This window comes from Myotis daubentonii, chromosome 6 (assembly GCF_963259705.1).
Source record: "Myotis daubentonii chromosome 6, mMyoDau2.1, whole genome shotgun sequence".
Lineage (NCBI taxonomy): Eukaryota > Metazoa > Chordata > Mammalia > Chiroptera > Vespertilionidae > Myotis > Myotis daubentonii.
Genome location: NC_081845.1, coordinates 84,073,540 through 84,092,277, shown reverse-complemented (window position 1 = coordinate 84,092,277; position 18,738 = coordinate 84,073,540). Strand labels below are relative to the sequence as shown.

General features: G+C 40.0%; 2 protein-coding genes across 10 annotated transcripts in view; one reads left to right on the top strand and one right to left on the bottom strand.

The window, feature by feature from the left end:
• Positions 1-6,197, bottom strand: part of SUPT3H (SPT3 homolog, SAGA and STAGA complex component) — a 464,074-nt gene extending 457,877 nt beyond the window's left edge. For 2 of the 4 annotated variants that reach the window (XM_059701551.1, XM_059701550.1), the window contains exon 1: positions 5,886-6,196. The gene's annotated coding sequence lies outside the window, so the exon portion shown is untranslated. Of the gene's footprint in view, positions 1-5,882 lie in introns of all 4 variants that reach the window. The other 2 variants (XM_059701548.1, XM_059701547.1) reach the window with 2 other exon arrangements.
• RUNX2 (RUNX family transcription factor 2) overlaps positions 1-18,738 on the top strand; it is a 322,789-nt gene that overhangs the window by 49,590 nt on the left and 254,461 nt on the right. The window lies entirely within an intron of this gene.

Genomic DNA, 18,738 nt, shown 5'->3' with positions numbered 1-18,738 from the left:
TTGAAATATCTAGTCCATGTGCATATATATTTTAATAAAAATTAGCCAACCTTTTCGCATTTTAGTATCTTTATTTACAAAAGATGCTTATCTCCTTTAGCAACTAAAATAATGTGAAATTACTGAAAAGTTGTACACATAGTGGTCACTGGACTTGTCATTAAGTTACCTTAGAGGCTGATGACTTTAAAATAGGGGTGGGGAACCTTTTTTCTACCAAATAGATATTTATAATATCATTCTTGGGCCATACAAAATTATCAACTTAAAAGTTAGCCTGCTATATTTCATCAAACATTTAATTAACTCACCCCTAATGCCTTGGCCGAGCCAGATCAGATGAGGTTCTCCACCCCTGCTAAAAGCAAGTTCATAAATTCCTTGCTTAAAAGTAAAGCTCAGCCCTAGCTGGTTTGGCTCAGTGGATAGAGCATCAGCCTGAGGACTGAAGGGTCCCAGGTTTGATTCTGGTCAAGGTCACAGTGGGGGTGTGTAGGAGGCAGCCGATCCATGACTCTCTCTCATCATCGATGTTTCTCTCTCTCCCTCTCTCTTACTCTCTGAAATCAATAAAAAAAAATTTTTTTTTAAGTAAAGCTTAGACAGATGGATAAACAGCTATAACAGACAAAAGCATAACTATGCAAATTGTCGGGAGGGGGACCTAAGACATCTGAAATTCAGAACTATAGTTTGAAAATCACTAATTTCATCCAAATCCCTCATTTTTCAGGTGAGGAAACTGAAGTCCAGAGGGGTTTCTTGAACTGCCCAAGGACACATCACTATTTAGTGATACAGCCGGGACTAAAACTGAGGTCCCCTGACACCTGGTCCAGAATTCTTTCTACTATCCCACAAGGAACATACAAATAAAAGTTGATCATAATTAACTCACAAGACCTCCACAATGTGTTTGTCATAGTGAACTTTGTTGTGAAATACCTGCCTATGCTGACTCAGTTTAGCAGTGAAGAGCTGGGCTCTGGAGTTCAAATACAGGCTCTAACATTTACCATGTGACCTTGGGCAAGTCGCATCACCTCCCTGTCTCAGTTCCCTCATCTTTAAAGTAGAAATTAAAAATACTCTTCTCATAGTTTACATGAAATAATGTCTACAAAGCACTTAGGACAGTGCCTGTATATGGAAAGCTCTCAATTCATGATGATGATGATGATGAATAAGCAGAATCATCATCCAACCAAAAGTATAGCCTCTTGAAAACACATCACAAAGTATTATCATTAAACATGTATATTCTCCAAGAAAGAATGGTATGATTAGTAGTAGCTGTCTTTTAAAGATTCAGACACAAATATGAAAAAAGTAAAATACTAATAGACAGGATTCAGTCATAAAAAACCTCTACAGCATTTAAAATAGCAAAAGTGCACTTCGAGATTTTAAAATAAGTTATATTTGTATTGTAATTACAATTTATAAAGTACATTCACATTTCAACTTATTGTCCCATGAATTCAACAAACACAGCAATTTTTTCAACTACTACATATGCCAGATAGCATGCAATTTACATATTCATTATACTCCTAACATTCAATAACCACTAGCTGTTATTAGAGGCAGCAGTATAATGCAAAAAAATAACCTGATATCAGTTCCAGAAAGAGCCTCATCAGTACCACCTATAAAGTGGGAATGACTTAATAGTTTGGGTAAATAAATAAGATGTAGCATTTAGCACAACGAAAGGAACACCTCAAGTGCCTGTGAAAATGTGGGTTCTCTCTTAGCAGTAATAAGGAATTGTTTTTGTGTAGAGAATATTTTGTAACCAGATCAAGAAAGCACCATTACTGTTATTTACAGTACGGTTGGTTAAAGAAAATAATTTTGGGTAATGGTGCCTATTATACTCTATGTGCTGTTTCACAAATTAAAATTTACAACAATTTTTGCAGATATAGGGTCAGTCTTTACTGGAGGTAGTAGGTAGACAAGTTGAAACAAAACCACTTAAATATAAAATATGTGTAACACACGACAATTTATATAATTCTCATCTGAGGCCTCCGACTACCCTGTGAGGAGGTAAGATTAGGTACTAATTCCATTTCACTGATGAGGTAATGAGGCTCAGAGAAGTAAACAGTTAAAATCACAAAGAGAAATTATAGCAGAAAAGGACTAAACCTCGGTTTTCAGAATTAGTTTTAAGTGCTCTTTTGAACCCATCCACAATGCATTTCAGAACATTAGTAGCTTTTCCACATCCATTATTCAATACCCTTAAGAGTAGAGCAAGTGACCACTGGCCGGTGTGGCTCAGTTGGTTGGGTGTCATCCCATGCATCAGGAGGTTGCCGGTTCAATTCTGGTCAAGGGCACATGCCCAGGTTGGGGGTTCTATCCGAGTGTGCAGGAGTGCAGGAGGCAGCCAATAGATGTTGCACTCTCACATTAATGTTTCTCTCTCTTCTCTCTCCCTCTCCCTTCTTCTCTCTCTAAAAATCAATAGGTACTCTAAAAAAAAAAAAAAAAAAAAAAAAAAGACTATAGAGATGGTGATATTTATGTCACTACACCCAACACACCACATGAGTTACTTCATTTATCCATCAGAGAAATGAGAGCTCAAAGTGTGTCTCTCAATAAAATATTGTATTACCTATAGTATAAATTCAAATCCTATATAATAAAAGGCTAATATGCAAATTGTCCCCTCAACCGGGGGCTTGACTGGGAGTTCGACCAGGGGGCGGAGCCAGCCAGCCAACTGCCCATGGCCCCTTCCCCCAGCTGGCCCCATCCCTGATTGCCCCCACCCCCACCCCATCAGAGACAGGGCTGGCCAGCCAACCTCCTGCATCCCCCTCCCCCTGGCCGGCCCAGTCCGATTGGCCCAATGGGGGCGGGCAGGCCAGACCCCACCCATGCACAAATTCGTGCACCAGGCCTCTATTAATATAATAATGCATTTGGCTTACTAGTTAAGTGAACTTTAAGCAAAATTTTTCTTTAACATTCTAATACATAAGAAGCAGATTTCTGACTGATTTCACTATTCAACCTCACTGTAAAATAAAAACAGGCATTATTTTCAACAACAAAACTCAAGCTTCTGATTTAACTGACATGGCCTAACTCTTTGCAACCTCCCACACCAAAAATCAAGCTGCCCAAGATTTAAGGAGAAAAGCAAAATCTTTAAATTACCAGTGGCTTAAATGGACAGGTTACTTGCTAGTCTTATTCTAGATATCTCATCTATTATTTAAGCTCATAAGCAATAACTTTGTCACTACTTAAAAGCAAGTACATTTCTAAGACTGCAATATAGTTAATCCTCCTAAAAATACATATTACAATTTTCAACAAACCTAAAAGTATAGAAACCATATTATTATGTGGTTCCAATTGGGGCATTTTTTATAGTAAAAGGAACTCTATTAACAACTATGCTGGGACAAATGGGCTCAAACATGACTGTCCCAGAAAAAGTGGGGTATAAGTCACCCCACATAAGAGCAACTACTTGGGATTGTATGTAATGACTTATTCTCTGTATATGCTTAATTCATGAGCTTTAAGTTTTGTTCCAGATCTAATGATTATCTTCAACCTTGAAACGAAGGTCACCATTTTACAAACATCGGGCCATAGCTAAGTTTTATTTTCAAATAAACATTTGCTTGAAGAAAAAAACAGATCTACATATTTCAAAGAAAATCATCTTGCAAAATATCACCAAATTTCAGACTTATCTCTTTAAAAGTTCTGAATACTTATAAACTGATAACCACAGAACTACTTCTAAGATGGCCCAATCCTCAAATGTTAAAAACAAAACAAAACACTGTCTTTCAAACGAAAAACACTTCAAGAATAAAAGTGTTGAAAAGTTTTTGCTAAAAACTAACCAAAATGATAAAAGATAAGAGGAAACCATGGTCACAACATAGTACAATAATGATTAAAGGAAACTCCAGTTAGTATTGTTATGGCTCTCCAAATGAATCTGGCACTAGCTGTACAACCTAGGAGACAAAAGAATGCTTTGTTTTAATTTGTCAAGCTGTAAATACTAACAGAACTATGCTTTGAACTAGAGTACTTTAATGAAAGGCATTATTTGAATATAATTATGATTCCCTAAGGCAGCGATTTTCAACCTTTTTCATCTAGTGGCACACATAAACTAATTACTAAAATACTGTGGCACACCAAAAAATACATTGCATTTTTGCTGGGCTGACAAAAAAAATAGGCATAATTTTGATTCATTCACACCAGATAGCTATTATTGTGTTGGCTGTTGTCATTTTTTTCTTTGACAATCTAAGGGGAAAAGAGGTCAGTGCCCCTGACTAAAGAGTCAGGTATTGCATATTTTAAAAGTTCTTGTGGCACACCTGTGTGCCTGCGGCAAGCAACACACCCATTGAAAATCGCTGCCCTAAGGCAATAGGTGTTCCAAGAGTTGGCTTCTCTGATTTAAACTCAACCAAATCCCAAAGTGGAAGGGGTCTCAGAGTCTAGATTCTTGACCTTCTGCTGTCCAATAAGGCAGCCACTCACCACATGGGGCTATTTGTATTTTAATTCATGTAAAATTAACAAGTTAAGTTCCTCAGCACCCTAGGCACATCTGCAGTGTGTAAGAGCCACCTCTGTCTAGTGGGTACCACAGACAATTACAGAGTATTTCCATCGTGGCAGAAAGTGATGCTAGAGTCTAGACCTAGGCTGCTCTGGATCTTTCCTTGACCATTCCCAGAGGGTAGGAACGTGCAATAGCACAGTAACACGCATTGTTTTTGCAAATGCGGTTAGAAACGTGTCCTCACCCTCAGTCAAATCCGGCTTCTATGGAACATCCACCACACCTCCCCCAAATTCTGTCTCTTTGGTCTTCAAGTAAACCTTTGCAGAGCTAGCTTCATTCCACTTAAAACGGTCTGCCGCTCACACAGACTAAGTAAGCCCCGAGGTCCTCCCCATCAACGATCCACTTTCCAAGGAAATAGCTCCAAGCTTCCACCAGCCTCATGCTGCTAAACGGATTTACCCACGTGTACACGAATAAGGGGTGCTCAGGGCGGGCTCTCGGTGTCAGTGCTGCATCCCACTGTCCCTGCAAATCCACCCCGTGGCTTGTCAGACCACGTGTCTTGATTTTCAATTTAAAAAAAACAAGCTCACAGTCACTCTGAATTAACTGAAAACGCGGAGACGGAAATTAATTACACTTGACGTGTAACTGATCAGTGCCTGGTGAGGCTCTAAGCAATTTAACGTGTATCGCCGCGTACAGTCCTCACGATGCCGAGCTACCCTGTTACTGTCCCCATTTCACGGGCCAGAAACACCCAAAGACATGCGACAAGATTTCCCTGGGGATCACAGCTGGGGGTTCACCCCACAGAGAAGAGCCCATCTTTTCCTTTTCTTTTTTTTTTTTTTTTTGGATGTTACACTTCTAACGCCACCTCACTCTTCTTCCACCCCGCTCATAAAGCAAAAAATCCCTTCTTTACGGATTCCTCCTCCCAAAATACTGCCTAGGTGACCCCAGGAGGTGCTGCTTCCACCCCAGCACACCCCGCTCCGCTCGCCGCGCGCTCCCCTCGCCCCACGCCCACCCGCCCGCCCGCCCGCCCGCGGGGAGGAGCCAAGAGCCAGCTGCACACCCGCGGGAGAACCCGGGCCGCGCCGGGCGGCCTCTCCCTCTCCCTCTCCCTTTCCCGACCGTCCTCCCTCACCCTCCAGGGCGGCCGCCCTCGGGCAGAGGCCAGGGCGGAGCTGGCGCCGCGGCCCCTACCCTGGGCTCGCAGCGCGGTGTCCCCCGCCCCCCGTCCCCCGGGTTCCCAGTCTCGCTCCCGCCCGCCCCGCCCCGCCCCGCCCCCCACGCCACCAACAACCTCTGCTTTAAGAACACTTGTCGGCACGGCGGCGCGTCCCGCGTGGAGAATGTGGGGATGCAGACGGTGCGGTTTCTGCTGCTGCGGCCCGCGACACGCTGGGATAGGGGCGGGGTGGGGTGGGGGTGGGGCCGAGAGTGTAGAAGGGGGAAAAGTGGTTCAGCGGGAGCGGGGTCGCGGCGGGGGTGGGGGCAGTAGCGTGAGTCCGACTCTCTCTGTGGGGCGTGGGTGGCGGAGACCCAGGAAAGAGCCCTACAGACGCCCCCACACAGGCGGCCCGGGAGCTGGCGCTGGCGCATGCGCGCTCGGCCAGGTGGCGCGCGGTCTCCTTCCCTCCCCCCTGACTCCCCCACGAGCCACTTCCGCCACGCTCTCTGGGGGCGGGGCGTCGTGGAGGGGGCGGGGCGTCGTGGAGCGCGCGAGCTGCGCTCTCCCAGCGCAGGGGGAGTGGCCGCTGGGCTCCGGCCGGGCGACCTTGAACCTAGAGTCAGGTCTACAGCGGGGGCTTCTGGGAGAGGAGTGGGTCTGAGGTGAGAACCAAAGGGCGCCCCTGGGCCAGGCTTGGGTTCTGTAAGAGTGGAGCTGAGAGGGAATCAGTGGCCGACTCCTGGAAGTTTGTTTTCAAGTTCAGGTCAGAGATCGGCCCCTGTAACTTTGTCTTCAGGAAAGGAGCCGGAGAGGGCTTTTAGAATGGTGAATTGAGACCACGGGATGAGACAAGACCTGCCGCCCCCTCAGCACCGCAGTGCCTAGGGTGCACTGGAACCCTCTCTGAGAACTTGAAACACCAGCTTCTTCCCTGCACCGCTGCCCACCCTGCCCCTGCACAGTCATTAGAGAGGCGGGATAGGAGGGGGGTGGCGGGGGCGGGGGGGCGGGGCGGGGGGGGGGGGGGGGGAGATGGTCCACAAAGAAGTCTTTCACTCTACTCATGTTACCAACTCGGGCATTTAAGGACCCACTGTCTTTATTATTGAAACTTTTTTTCTGTATTTTTCCTTAATTTTGGCCTGTTCCTTCTTATTTTTAAGTCTTGCACCCCCCCCCCCCCCACTATTAAACTGTACACCCTGTTCTCTCACATTTGATTGATACGGGTGTAGTTCTTTAAATAATAGGGTCATAAGACAATGATTTTTGGATACTTTAGTCTTTATATTGTATGGTCTTGCTAGTTATATTAACATTCTTTTCAGCTGCTCAGGGAAGACGAATAAGCATGCTTCTGTCTACTCCTATGATGTCAAATAGTATAACATACTTCATAGAGATTCAACTAACCTTCAGGACTTTTTAAGCGTTTCTGCTTCAGTTTTTTTTTCTTGCCTATAAATATTTGTGTTCTGAAATAACCCCTTCCTTCCCTTATTTGCTTACAATGTTTAAAATAGCAGTTTATTTGGTTATTTCCTCTGTGGTTGTAGTTGTGTGTCGTTGCGTTGTAGTAGCTGCCTAGTTTTTGTGTTTAGTTTACACTCATATACCTAACATTTCAATATTTGTTAAATACTTCAAGTTCCAAAAGAACCAATATATTTAGGATGTGAAAGCTCACTATAATGTATAAATCAGCTCAATTCAATGCTGTGCGAAGTGTAGGACATAGGGAAAAGTAACAGAATTGTCGTTAATTTCTTACAAAGGAAGACTGCTTTATACAATAGTTGAAAAGCCCTTTCAAATACATTACCAAGAAAATAGAAAATTATTACATCTAAGGAAATATCCAAAGCAGATCATTTCAGTTAAAATTATGTTCAATTAATGTTGCCATAGTAGTTCTTGCACAGGAGTTCTACCTGCATCGCATGGAGGCCAGATTTGACCTAGTTTTTCAGAATCGAACCCAGATCTTCTTACTCTCAGGCATCTGGTGTCTAACCAACATATAATCACACACAACAGGAGTTAATGAAAGTGAGCCATGGAGAAAGGAAACTGAGTTAAATGAGACTGGTTGAAGGAGCTAAAAAAATCACTCTTAGGAAATTGTAAATTGTGCTGTTGGCAGAGATCTTAGCTTTGAAGTCGCATGGGTTATTCTAATGTTCCTACCTCCTGGAATCTATTAAAATTCATTTTTAAGATTTTGATGTAGCCATCACTTTGTAGTTTGTGAGCACTGCTGTACACAAAAGGTCAAAAATATTTTCCATTAAAAAATAGTTTCCATTAGATTAATATCAAATATCCTGAACTATCAATGCTATTAGTGTATCTTAATCATAACAAAGCTAAAACAAGCTGTGGCTGAAATTAAGACATTGAGGACTGCCACCTCTCAGAAAAATATGTGATTCCCAAAGCATGTGGAGAAAACACATCAGGAGACCAAGTGAATAGATTATACCACAAGGATGCCTCCATCCCTTGAACAAAGCTGTTAAAGGAAAACGAAGCATTGTTACTGTAGACTTTTATATTCCCCTGACATAATAACCTTCCCATAGATTTACTAGTGCATGGAGAAAGGAAACATACCTAAGTAAAAATGCCCCTTGGCATCTTAAAAGAATGGCCAGATTAGGTAATAAAAGAAGCCCGAATTCTCCAAAGAACAGCAGAAGTCATGCCTAATATGGAACCATTCTTGTGATAAAGTGGTTTCTTCTCCTCATGGAAATGCCATAGGGATAGTTCACCTGCAAATTTTAACTCTTGTGGTCCATGACTCTTATTAGGATACTTGTAGAGGCATTTTCTTTTCTGCATATCAATTATTTTACCCTTTTTTATATTTGCCTTAGATTTATAATGCTTATAGAGTAACCATGGCTAGAGCTGCATATTGTTTAGACTTGCATATTGCATTGTTGCTATATTCAGTTAATTTCCTGATTTAAGAACTGTTTTTCTTGCCATCTCAAAGGTGCCTTATTTTAGTTTTAGAACAAGTTGTTTCAACAACAAAAAATTACTGAGTTCTGTGATACCTGGATAAGTCACTGGGCTTCAGTTTCCATATCTGTAAAATGAGGTGATCAAACCAAATAACTAAAACCTTGCATCCCTAGCAGTCTATGCTCCTTTAAAACAGGAATGACCAAAGTTGTACAGAATAATTTTAGCATTCAGATTTGTGCTACCATAAATTACATGAATATACAGTATATGCAAGGCTCTTGCTTTAGGCCGATTATCAGTGTTCAACTAGTAATACGCATTTCAAAAGAAAGACTATGTGAAAAAATATGTACTAATCAAATACACTGATACATGGGAGGGTACATTACATAATTATTCAGAGTAATCAAATACATTATTCATGCCCTGGCCAGTAGCTCAGGGTCAGAGCATCTGCCCTTGCATGAAGGGTGGTGGGTTCCATTCTGGTCAAGGGCACATACCTGGGTTGCAGGTTCAATCCCTGGCCCTGGTCCAGACATGTATGGGAGGCAACCAATCAATGTGTCTCTCTCACATCAATGTTTTTCTCTCTCTCCCCCATTCCCCACCTCCCTTTCACTCTCTCTAAAAAAAAAAAAATCAATGGAATAAATACCCTCATCCTCTGGTGATGATTAAAAATAATAATTAGCTTCCCATACCTTCCAATTACATTTATATATTTCAAAGTAGGAATAGTGAAACATGATGAGAGAAGAAATGTTAAGAATTGCAGTACTGCCCTAATCGGTTTGGCTCAATGGATAGAGTGTCGGCCTGGGGACTAAAGGGTCCTGGGTTCAAGTCCGGCCAAGTCACATGCCCGGGTTGCGGGCTCAATCTCCCCAGTGGGGGTCGTGCAGGAGGCAGCCAATCGGTGGGTCTCTCTCATCATTGATGTTTCTATCTCTCTCCCTTCCTCTCTGAAATCATTTTTTAAAAAAGAATTGCAGTACTGAGCAGCTTGTAGAACTATAATCATGATCCATCCTCTTAGGAACCCCTCATTGTAGGTTTAATACTCTGGGGTCTTTTAAAATTAGTGCTTAGCTGCTGAGAAAATGATCATGTTTTTGAGATTCAGAGTAAGAAAGGAATCTTAGAATATCAAGGTTTCAAAGGGCCCTGAACTCTCTAGACACGTGGAAACTTTGTTGCTCCCATTTCCATGAAATCCAATATGTAATATACTTCTGTGCTAAAAACAAACAACTTTTACTTCTCCCCCAACTCCCAAAGATAAGGTCTACTCACTGAGTATGAGTGATGGGTGCTCATTATTTCATTCATTCAACAAATATTTATTGTAGGTCCACCATATGTCTGAGATCATGCTAGGAGTTGCAGATATAGCAGTGAACCAAACAAAAATCCATGTCAGCATGAAACTCATATTCTAGTAGGAGAAGTTGGACAATAAACAAAATAAATACCTAAATTATATATGTGTAGAAGCCCATGAGTGTTACAGGGGGGAAAAATGATACAATAGGGAAGGGATATAGAATGAGATGAAGCGCAGGAGGGGTGGAGGATTATGGATTTTAAATTGAGGAAGGGGTGTTAGAATAATGACTTAAAGAAGATGAAGGAGACAGCTGCAGATAGCTAAGGAAAGAGCATCCCAGGCAATGAAAATGACCCATGCCAAAGCCCAGAAGTGGAAACAGGCCTAACAAGTTGCAATAATGGCCAGGGGTCATGGTAGCTGAAGAAGAGTGACACAGGAAGAAAATAGTGTAATGTAAGGTTACAAAGATATTAGGGGGCAAATGGCAGAAGGCCTGTATGCCTGGGACTGGGAGGCTACTAGCAGAGGATTGATATGATTTTATTTTGGCTTTAAAATAACCTGTAGAGTTACGGGTCCTATTGCAGTTACTCAGGCAAGAGATGATGATAGCCTGTACGTGGGTTGTTAAAGGAGATGCCGTAGACATGGTTGGATTCTGGAAGCATTTTGAAAATCAATACTATTTACTGACAGATCAGAATCGAGGTTCCTGAGAAAGAGAGGAATCAAGGAAGACTAAGTCTGAGAAACTGGAAAGATGAATTTATGTGAACTGAGATGAGAAAGACTGAGGATGGAGTGTTTTGGGTGGGTGTAAGAGATCAAGAATTCAGTTGTAGGCACCAATAAATAAGTTCAGTGTTCATATTATCTGTAATGTTTTTATCATGATAAGTGGGTTCTTATAGAAATGAAGGAAAGAATGGCCGGCATGGCTCAGTGGTTGAGCATCGACCTATGATCCAGGAGGTCATGATTCAATTCCTAATCAGGGCACATGCCTGGGTTGCCGACTCAATCCCCAGTGTGGGGTGTGCAGGAGGCAGCCAATCAATGATTCTCTCTTATCATTGATGTTTCTATCTCTGTCTCCTTCTTCCTTCCTCTCTGAAATCAATAAAAATACTTTTTAAAAAGAAATGAAGAAAAGTTTGTATTTGTAACTTTTTATAATAATATTTTAATTATATTCTAATGCTCCCAGAGTAGAGGTCTGTCTAGACCTGTATAACATATGTCAAGGAATAATTTCCTTTTGTTGTAAGAAGACGTGAAGAAAGTTGAACATCCCCTGTAAAAAAAAAAAAAAAAAAAAAAATCACTTTTGGGGGGTGTCAGTCAGTCAATACCTGGAAGTAAAAGAGAGACAAATATGTAGAAACATCCAGTCCCCCAAAGTATTTTCATTGAAATATTTGCATGTAAAACTGAATATATTTAGTGAGTTTTTTAAATTACTGCCCCCATTTTATTGCATATGCATTTTTTTATTGAGCATGGGAACAGGGCCAAAAATTAATCAGTGCCAGGAGTGAAATAAACCACAGTATGGTTAATGTAACCTGTTATTCCTAGTTCACACTCTGAAACTGGATGCAATAAACCTATTTTGATTAAGGAGTGCTCAGATCAATTGTTAAATAGTGATCAGGGAACTATATCCCCATATTTGACCAAGTCATTTTTATTTTTAGCTTTTTATAGATGCAGCATAAGCTGTATTTTCCCTTTTCAGAATATATTTAAAATAACCATATTAATTTAGTCAGATATAGTGAAGAAAATATGGGCTTTGGTGCCACAAGCTAGCCATAATACCCTGGACAAATTATTCAACCTGTCAGAAAATATGTAACTATTACACTGTAAAATAGGAACAAGAACACCTATGTGGGAGAGTTGTTATCAGGATTTAAATGAAAAGTTCCTGACACATTGGAAATGTTCAGTAATTTATAGTTATTATTTTCCAGTTTTTAGTTAGTTATTGAATAATTTTATGATGTTTGTATTTTTGATGTATTAGACATCAAAATATATTAAATACAAGATCCCATATCAAGTTTCAGGGTTTTATATTTTCTGAATTCAATAAATATATGTCAATATGACAATTATTTTTTTAATAAGCATTTATTGAGGACCCTTTAAACACATCAGTCATTCTTAGGCCTTGGAGAAAATGATAAATAATAGAGATTCTGCCCTCAAAAAGACTTCTTACTGATAAATTTAGGAGTGGAAAAGGTATATAAATGAGAGCACTGGTGCTATGATAATACAGAGTGGCCTAAAGTACGTTTACAGTTGTCCATATGGAAAATAATATAACTCATAAATAATGCAAGAATAAACTCTGTTTCATGTACTCACAACTGTAAACTTACTTTTGCCCACCCCTGTATGTACCCAAGATGTCAGCTGAGATCTCTGTGACTTCTAAGTTCTAAGTTGAGATTGGTTCGCCGCCATTCCTCCTCATTTGCAGGCCCGATGCCCAAATCAAGATATCTGGGGAGCTAATGTTCACACGGTCCCCTCTGGCTCTGAACTTCCACTTGTGCTAAATTCATCAAGTTGTGGGTGACCTGCCAACTGTCCTTGTTCCACAAACATTCACTCCTATGTGGAACTTAGACCTGTTTCTAGATTTCACCCCAAAGCCTTTTCACAGAGCTCTGTATGGGGAGAGCTGATTTTACTAACATTTTGAAAAGATGAAAAGTGGTTTACATCGCAGAAGCACAATATAATGTAAATGCTTATTGTAAAAAGTCGCTTGCCACACACTATGTTTCTCTACAGCGCCCCCTTTCTTTCCATTCTCTTTTCCTGCTCTTCTCCACCCGCAAATTCTTAGTCATTTCTAATGCTGAGTAGTTCGGTTATCTTTTTTACTTTTCTTAGATTCCAGCAGCCCAAACCTTTGAAGGCTTACTAAGATTTTTTTTTATACAATTTGGAGATCATTTCCTTCAAAACTATCATCTGTAATATAAATTATCTCACTTACTTATGTGTAGATTATAACACAGACACAAAGTAGGGAGTAATTATTTGAAGGCATTATGTGTTGACTGAAAAGAAAAGGTGCCAAGACAGGCAAACTCTCTGAGCCTCACTTGCTTCATTCATGAAATGAGGATGATACAAACTTCTAAGTCTTATTGTGAGGATTACGTGAAAATATGAAGTACCTGGCACATAATATGCACTTAGTAAATGTTGGTTTTCATTGTTATTACTGTAAGGAAGATGGCTCAAAAGCTGAGTCTTGAAAGATGAGTAACAGTTGAGCACAATGAGGAAGGATAATTTAGGCAGAGGGAGCAGCATGAGCAAAGCCACAGTGTGTTAGAGGGAATTCCATGTTACTCAGCATGATAGGATCATAGCGTCTAAGAAAGGAAGGCAGAAACTTGGTAGAAGCCAGATCAAAGAAAGTCTTATACGTTATGTTAAGGAATTATACTTTAATTTTTTAAAATGGGGGACCTTGGAAATAGTTTTTTTTAAATGCAATGACATGATTAAATGTACTTGATAGTAAGTTGGCAGTAACGTGCAACAAAGGATGGAAGGGTAAAATTGGAAAGAGCAAACAATTCAGGAAAGAGATGATATGGGCTGGTGCTATGTCAATGCAGTAGGAAATGATAGAAGATGACAGGAAAAATACTAAGTGGGGGAAATACTATGGAAGTAGAATTTATAGGACTTAGCCATTGCTATGGGAGCAAGACAAAGAGAGCAAACGCCAGGATGATTCTAAGATTTCTCAACTTACTGAGTGGCATGTTAGACATTTTGAGTTTAAGGTGACCACACAAAATGTCAGGTGGCTATAACCAGTAGCAAAATGGACTATCAGACAGAATGGTAGAGATGGAAGCTAGAATAATGTCTGGAGCCGAAGAGAGTAACTGGACATCTAGATTTGGGAAATAGCAGCATACAACATAACAACATTCTACACACATCACTTAGATATGGAATTTAGCCCTGTTCCTAGATTTGGAACTAAAAATATTCTCACAGAATCTGCGTGGTCACAACTGAAGCCAGTAGGAGGCAGTGAAATGCCTGAGAGAGCATGCTTTGAACAAAGAGAAGTGAATGAAAGGTTGGGTTCTAGACATCCATATTCTATGGGAGAGGGGAAGGAAGAGTCTTACAAAGAACACTGAGAAAGTGGTAGTGTCACAGAAACCAGGAGAGCAGAGAGATTCAGAGGGTGAATGGTACTCAAATGAGAATTAGGATTAGTTAGACTTAGCCAGTTCCAAATAACCTTTGGCAAAGCAGCCTCAATAGAGAGATTAGAAACTTGGTTGTGGTGATTTGAAAAGAGAAAAGCGAATAAGGGAGTTGTGAAATCAAGTGAGTTATTCTTTCCAAGAAAGTGGCCTGTGAAAATAAAGAGAGTAGCTAGAGAAATATTCAGGATCACAGGACAGATTTCCAAGATCAAGGACTTGACCTTACTTATAAGCTTTGGAGAAGAAACTGGTAAAGAGGGAAAGATTGAACACTTGAGATAGAAGAGGGCCAATGACAAAATCTTTCGGATGTAAAGGGAATTAGATAGTGGAAGACATGGGAAGGTTTTTGATCAAGAGACTGGAAAGTAAGATGAGCCTTAAAATGGAAATGGGATAGACTGGAGAAAGGAATAAGAACTTGAGGCAGTTCATATCCAATGACTCCAATTTTTCAGTGGGGATGCTGAAAAAGTAGGAATGATATAGTAAAATGAGTATGAGGTGATAAAGTTTTGTTGAACCACTGGGAATGGGAGAGAGAGAACCAAGGACTTTGAAGTTGAACATAGTCTAGAGAATAGAGCAGTGGTCCTCAAAGTGTGGTTGCAATATCTACATCTTGTTAGTGAAAATTTCAGGCCCTACCCCACACCTATAGGATCAGAAACTCTGAAGACTGACCTAAAAAAATCTGCTTTAACAAGCCCTCCAGTTGATTTTGAATTTCACTAATGCTTGAGAACAGCTTCTATAGGGTTTGTGACTTCTCCAACTAGCAAGTAAATGATAAAGCATAAACTATGCCACTCAATCATCTTCTCATCGTCTTTAGTATCATTTTCCATATTAGAGTAAAATACATTTATCCAGAAAAATATCCTTAAGGATTTTAAAAACTTTGCTGGTTTCTCTCTGAAAATGGGTGCCATATAAGGTTTAAAAATCTAAGCAAAAAGAATCCTTTCTTCCAAATTTTACAAAGCAGATATGTACTATAAAATATTTTTGCTTCTCTACTCAATTTGTACATTTATAATAGAGAAAAATAAAATTATTGTTCACTGCATCAAAAGTATTCAGTAATTCACTGCATAGTAGCAGTTCTCAAATTATACTCCTGCATTAATATTATCCTATTGTAACTAAATAGTATGGTCATTTCTCAATTCATGGGGAGAGTGTTTAAGAATTTTCTCAATTTTAAGTATTCTCCCATAAATTTTTCTTAAACTTTTGGCCCTTGCAACTGATTATCTTGCAACAAGTGCTAATAGATTACAAAATAAATGTACAAATAGTAAGTGAATATTAATGAAACATGAAATGAGCCAGCCAAGCTTAGTTTGACAGTTTTTCTATAATTATTCATGGCTGTGATTTTTATATTACCTACTAATAATATAGTCATTTTCCACTACCATATTCTCATTAATGTTGCCTTTGCACAAATATTTGGAGCTTAACTTGGAACTATTTTCAGGATCTGAGCAATGTTATTTTGATTACCCTAAACAATGGACAAGCTAACAGTCATAGTCTGGAAGTATCTTAAAGACTTATTTTACAGCCAAATATGTAGGTGGGTGATTAGGAGGAGAGATTAGTTAGTCACAAAGCCTAGAAAAAGCAGAATTAGAACAACTTGGCATGACAAGTTCCTATATGTGGAGAAGAGTGGGAAAAGATAGATGGGTCAGGCTACCAGAGTCCTAATATTATTCAAGAATTCAAATTAGGTACCTAACTCCCTTAATCTTGATAGTCTGGCTTCTGTGAAACTTCCTCAATGATATGATGATCAGGCTGATAGGAAGATTCCTTTTGCCCAACAGTTATGTTTCCTCATGCCAATCAATAACTCAGCATTTGGGATTTTATGCTGGGTCTCTTATGAGTTAGAGTGAGTCAGCTCTGGAACAGTGATAATGTTGCCTGGCGCCTGGGGAGCCAAACCCCAAACTCCAACTTTACCATTAGAGGCTCAGACAGCTCTCCTTGGCAGCACCCTACCTGGAAACCTGTCTGTCTTACAGGAAACAGATAAATTAGCATGTATTTATTTGCTTCATAAAAGATCATTTGCTTTATGAAAGTATTTTAAAACACAAGGAACTTAAAGTGGGTGAGAAACTGAGAAATGACTTCTGAATTGACTCAGAAATTCACTCCTGTGTAGTAACGTTGACATAAGTAGGTCTTGATGATGTGGTGGGGTTGTAATTGTGAATGTATTGAACAATCGTGCGCTTGAGTTTAGCAGTTCAAGGAAGGAAGAGAACAAGATGGAAGATGGGAAGGGTAATTGGATAAATAGAAAGAGGTTTGGTTGTTTTGCTTTGAGGTTCTCCCCTCCATCCCCGCCCGTGAAAAGGACACTAGATCAAAAGAAGCCAATGGAAACAGAGATATGAAAGTCATGTGGTAGAAGGGGGATGAGAGACATCCAGACTCCCCAAGAAGATTTGGATTGTAGGGCAAAGGAACAGGTTTTGTTTGTTTGTTTGTTTGTTTTTTCTGGGGAAGACTCCTTCTCTTTGTTTTTCAGTTTTGAAAGTTTCTACTGACATATTTTCAAGCTCATTGATTATTTCTTTGTCCATGTTATTTCTACTGCTGGACTCATCAAAGGCATTTTTCATTTCTGTTACAGTGTTTTTTTATTTCTAGCATCTTTTTTATTTTATTTTTTAGCATTCCCATCTCTCTGCTTACAGTACCATCTGTTCTTGCATTGTAGTTCACTTTTTCTATTAGAGCCCTTAACATACTAATCATAGTTATTTTAAATTCCCAGTCTGATAATTTCAAAAACCCTGCCATACCTTAGTCTGGTTCTGATGCTTGCTTGACTCTTCGCATTATGTTTTTTGTTTTGTTTTTGCCTTTTAGCATGTCTTGTAATTTTTTGTTGCATGTCAGACATGATGTATTGGGTAAAAGAAACTGAGGCCTTCCGTGTGAGGTTTTGTTTGTCTGTCTAGAAGTTAGGCTGTGTTTACTGTTACTGTAGTCAGAGTGTCAGAGGTAAATTTCCTCTAGTGTCCTTTTTGTCTCCCCTAGAGATTCCTTCCTAAGTCTGGTCTGAGGCTTGCAGGGTTTGTTGTTTTTTTTTTGAGCTGTAATCCTTATACAGGAATCTGACTGATGTGGTGATAAAGTTAGGGGCAGAGAAGTGTTCTATAATCCGATGATTAAGTTTTAGTTTTTAGTAATCCCGGGTCCCTGGGCTGTGACCTTCACAAGTACTTCTCATCTTTTCCTCCCCATCCCCCCTTTCCTCTGTTAAATTGGATGCAAAGGCTAGAGGGGGCTAGGATTGGGTATTTCCCTTCCCCCAGGCCATTTGGGCTCTGGTAAAATAGTTTCTCCTGAGGGCAGGTAAAGGCAGAGCAGAGTAAAGCTGAATAGAGTGTTCTGGGTATATTTCAGAAACGTCTGCTTTTCCCATCTTTCTGTGGGAAGTTCCAGGGTAATTTTCCCTGATCTTCACCTGAGAACCTAATGGGTCCCCTGGAGGTAAAACTGGTGAATGTAGCGAGTCCCCCTTTGGGTGCGTCCCAGGAGTTTTTATTTCTCAAGCTGGTCCACAAGCTTGGTCCCCAGCAATTACAGATCCCCTTGAAGTGCTGCTGCCGGGCTCCACTGGTAGTTTCTGTTCCTGGTGCGCTATGATTTTCTGTACTTTTCTGTCGCTCCAGTGCTTGGGTCAGTGGTTTGCCCTGTAACCTCAAATTCTGATGGATCTAAGAAGAGGTGTTGATTTTCAGTTCGTTCAGCTTTTTTCTTATTGTGAGGATGGAAGGGACAACGCCTAAGCTTTTGGACTGGAAACTGGAAGTCTACTTCACTTTCATATAGAAATAATCTGTGAATATTAGAACTCTAATACCTAGCAGTTGAAGCCACTCTAGTGTTCAATGGTAGAACAACACGCGGTTTAATGTCAGATATGGTTGTTAACCCCCCTGGGTGTTGGGTTAATTTAGCTGAATCACCCACCCAGCTGAGTTCATACTTACTCATCTGTAAATAAGAGTAATATCCCATCCTTCTTAAATCATAGGCTTAGTGGGAGGTAAACTACAAATATACGAAAAAACATTGGACAAGAAAGAAGTGTCACAAAAACTCAGTGAACAATGAAGCAATCTCTCTGCTTCTTTTCCTTATACTGTAGCCTATAAGTAAACATTTCAAATGAGTCATGCACTGTTCAATCCAAAACCTTTTTAAATCACTGTATTAATTACAAAAATATTCTTTGCTTTTAAAATATATTTCTTAACTGAGTAATTGCTTTAAAACTAAGGTCGAGTTTAAATCTGAATAGGTATGATCTAATGACAGGCAATTGTAAAGCTTTAGTGTAGAAAACTAATATTATATTATATATTATTGAGTGCATTTGTTA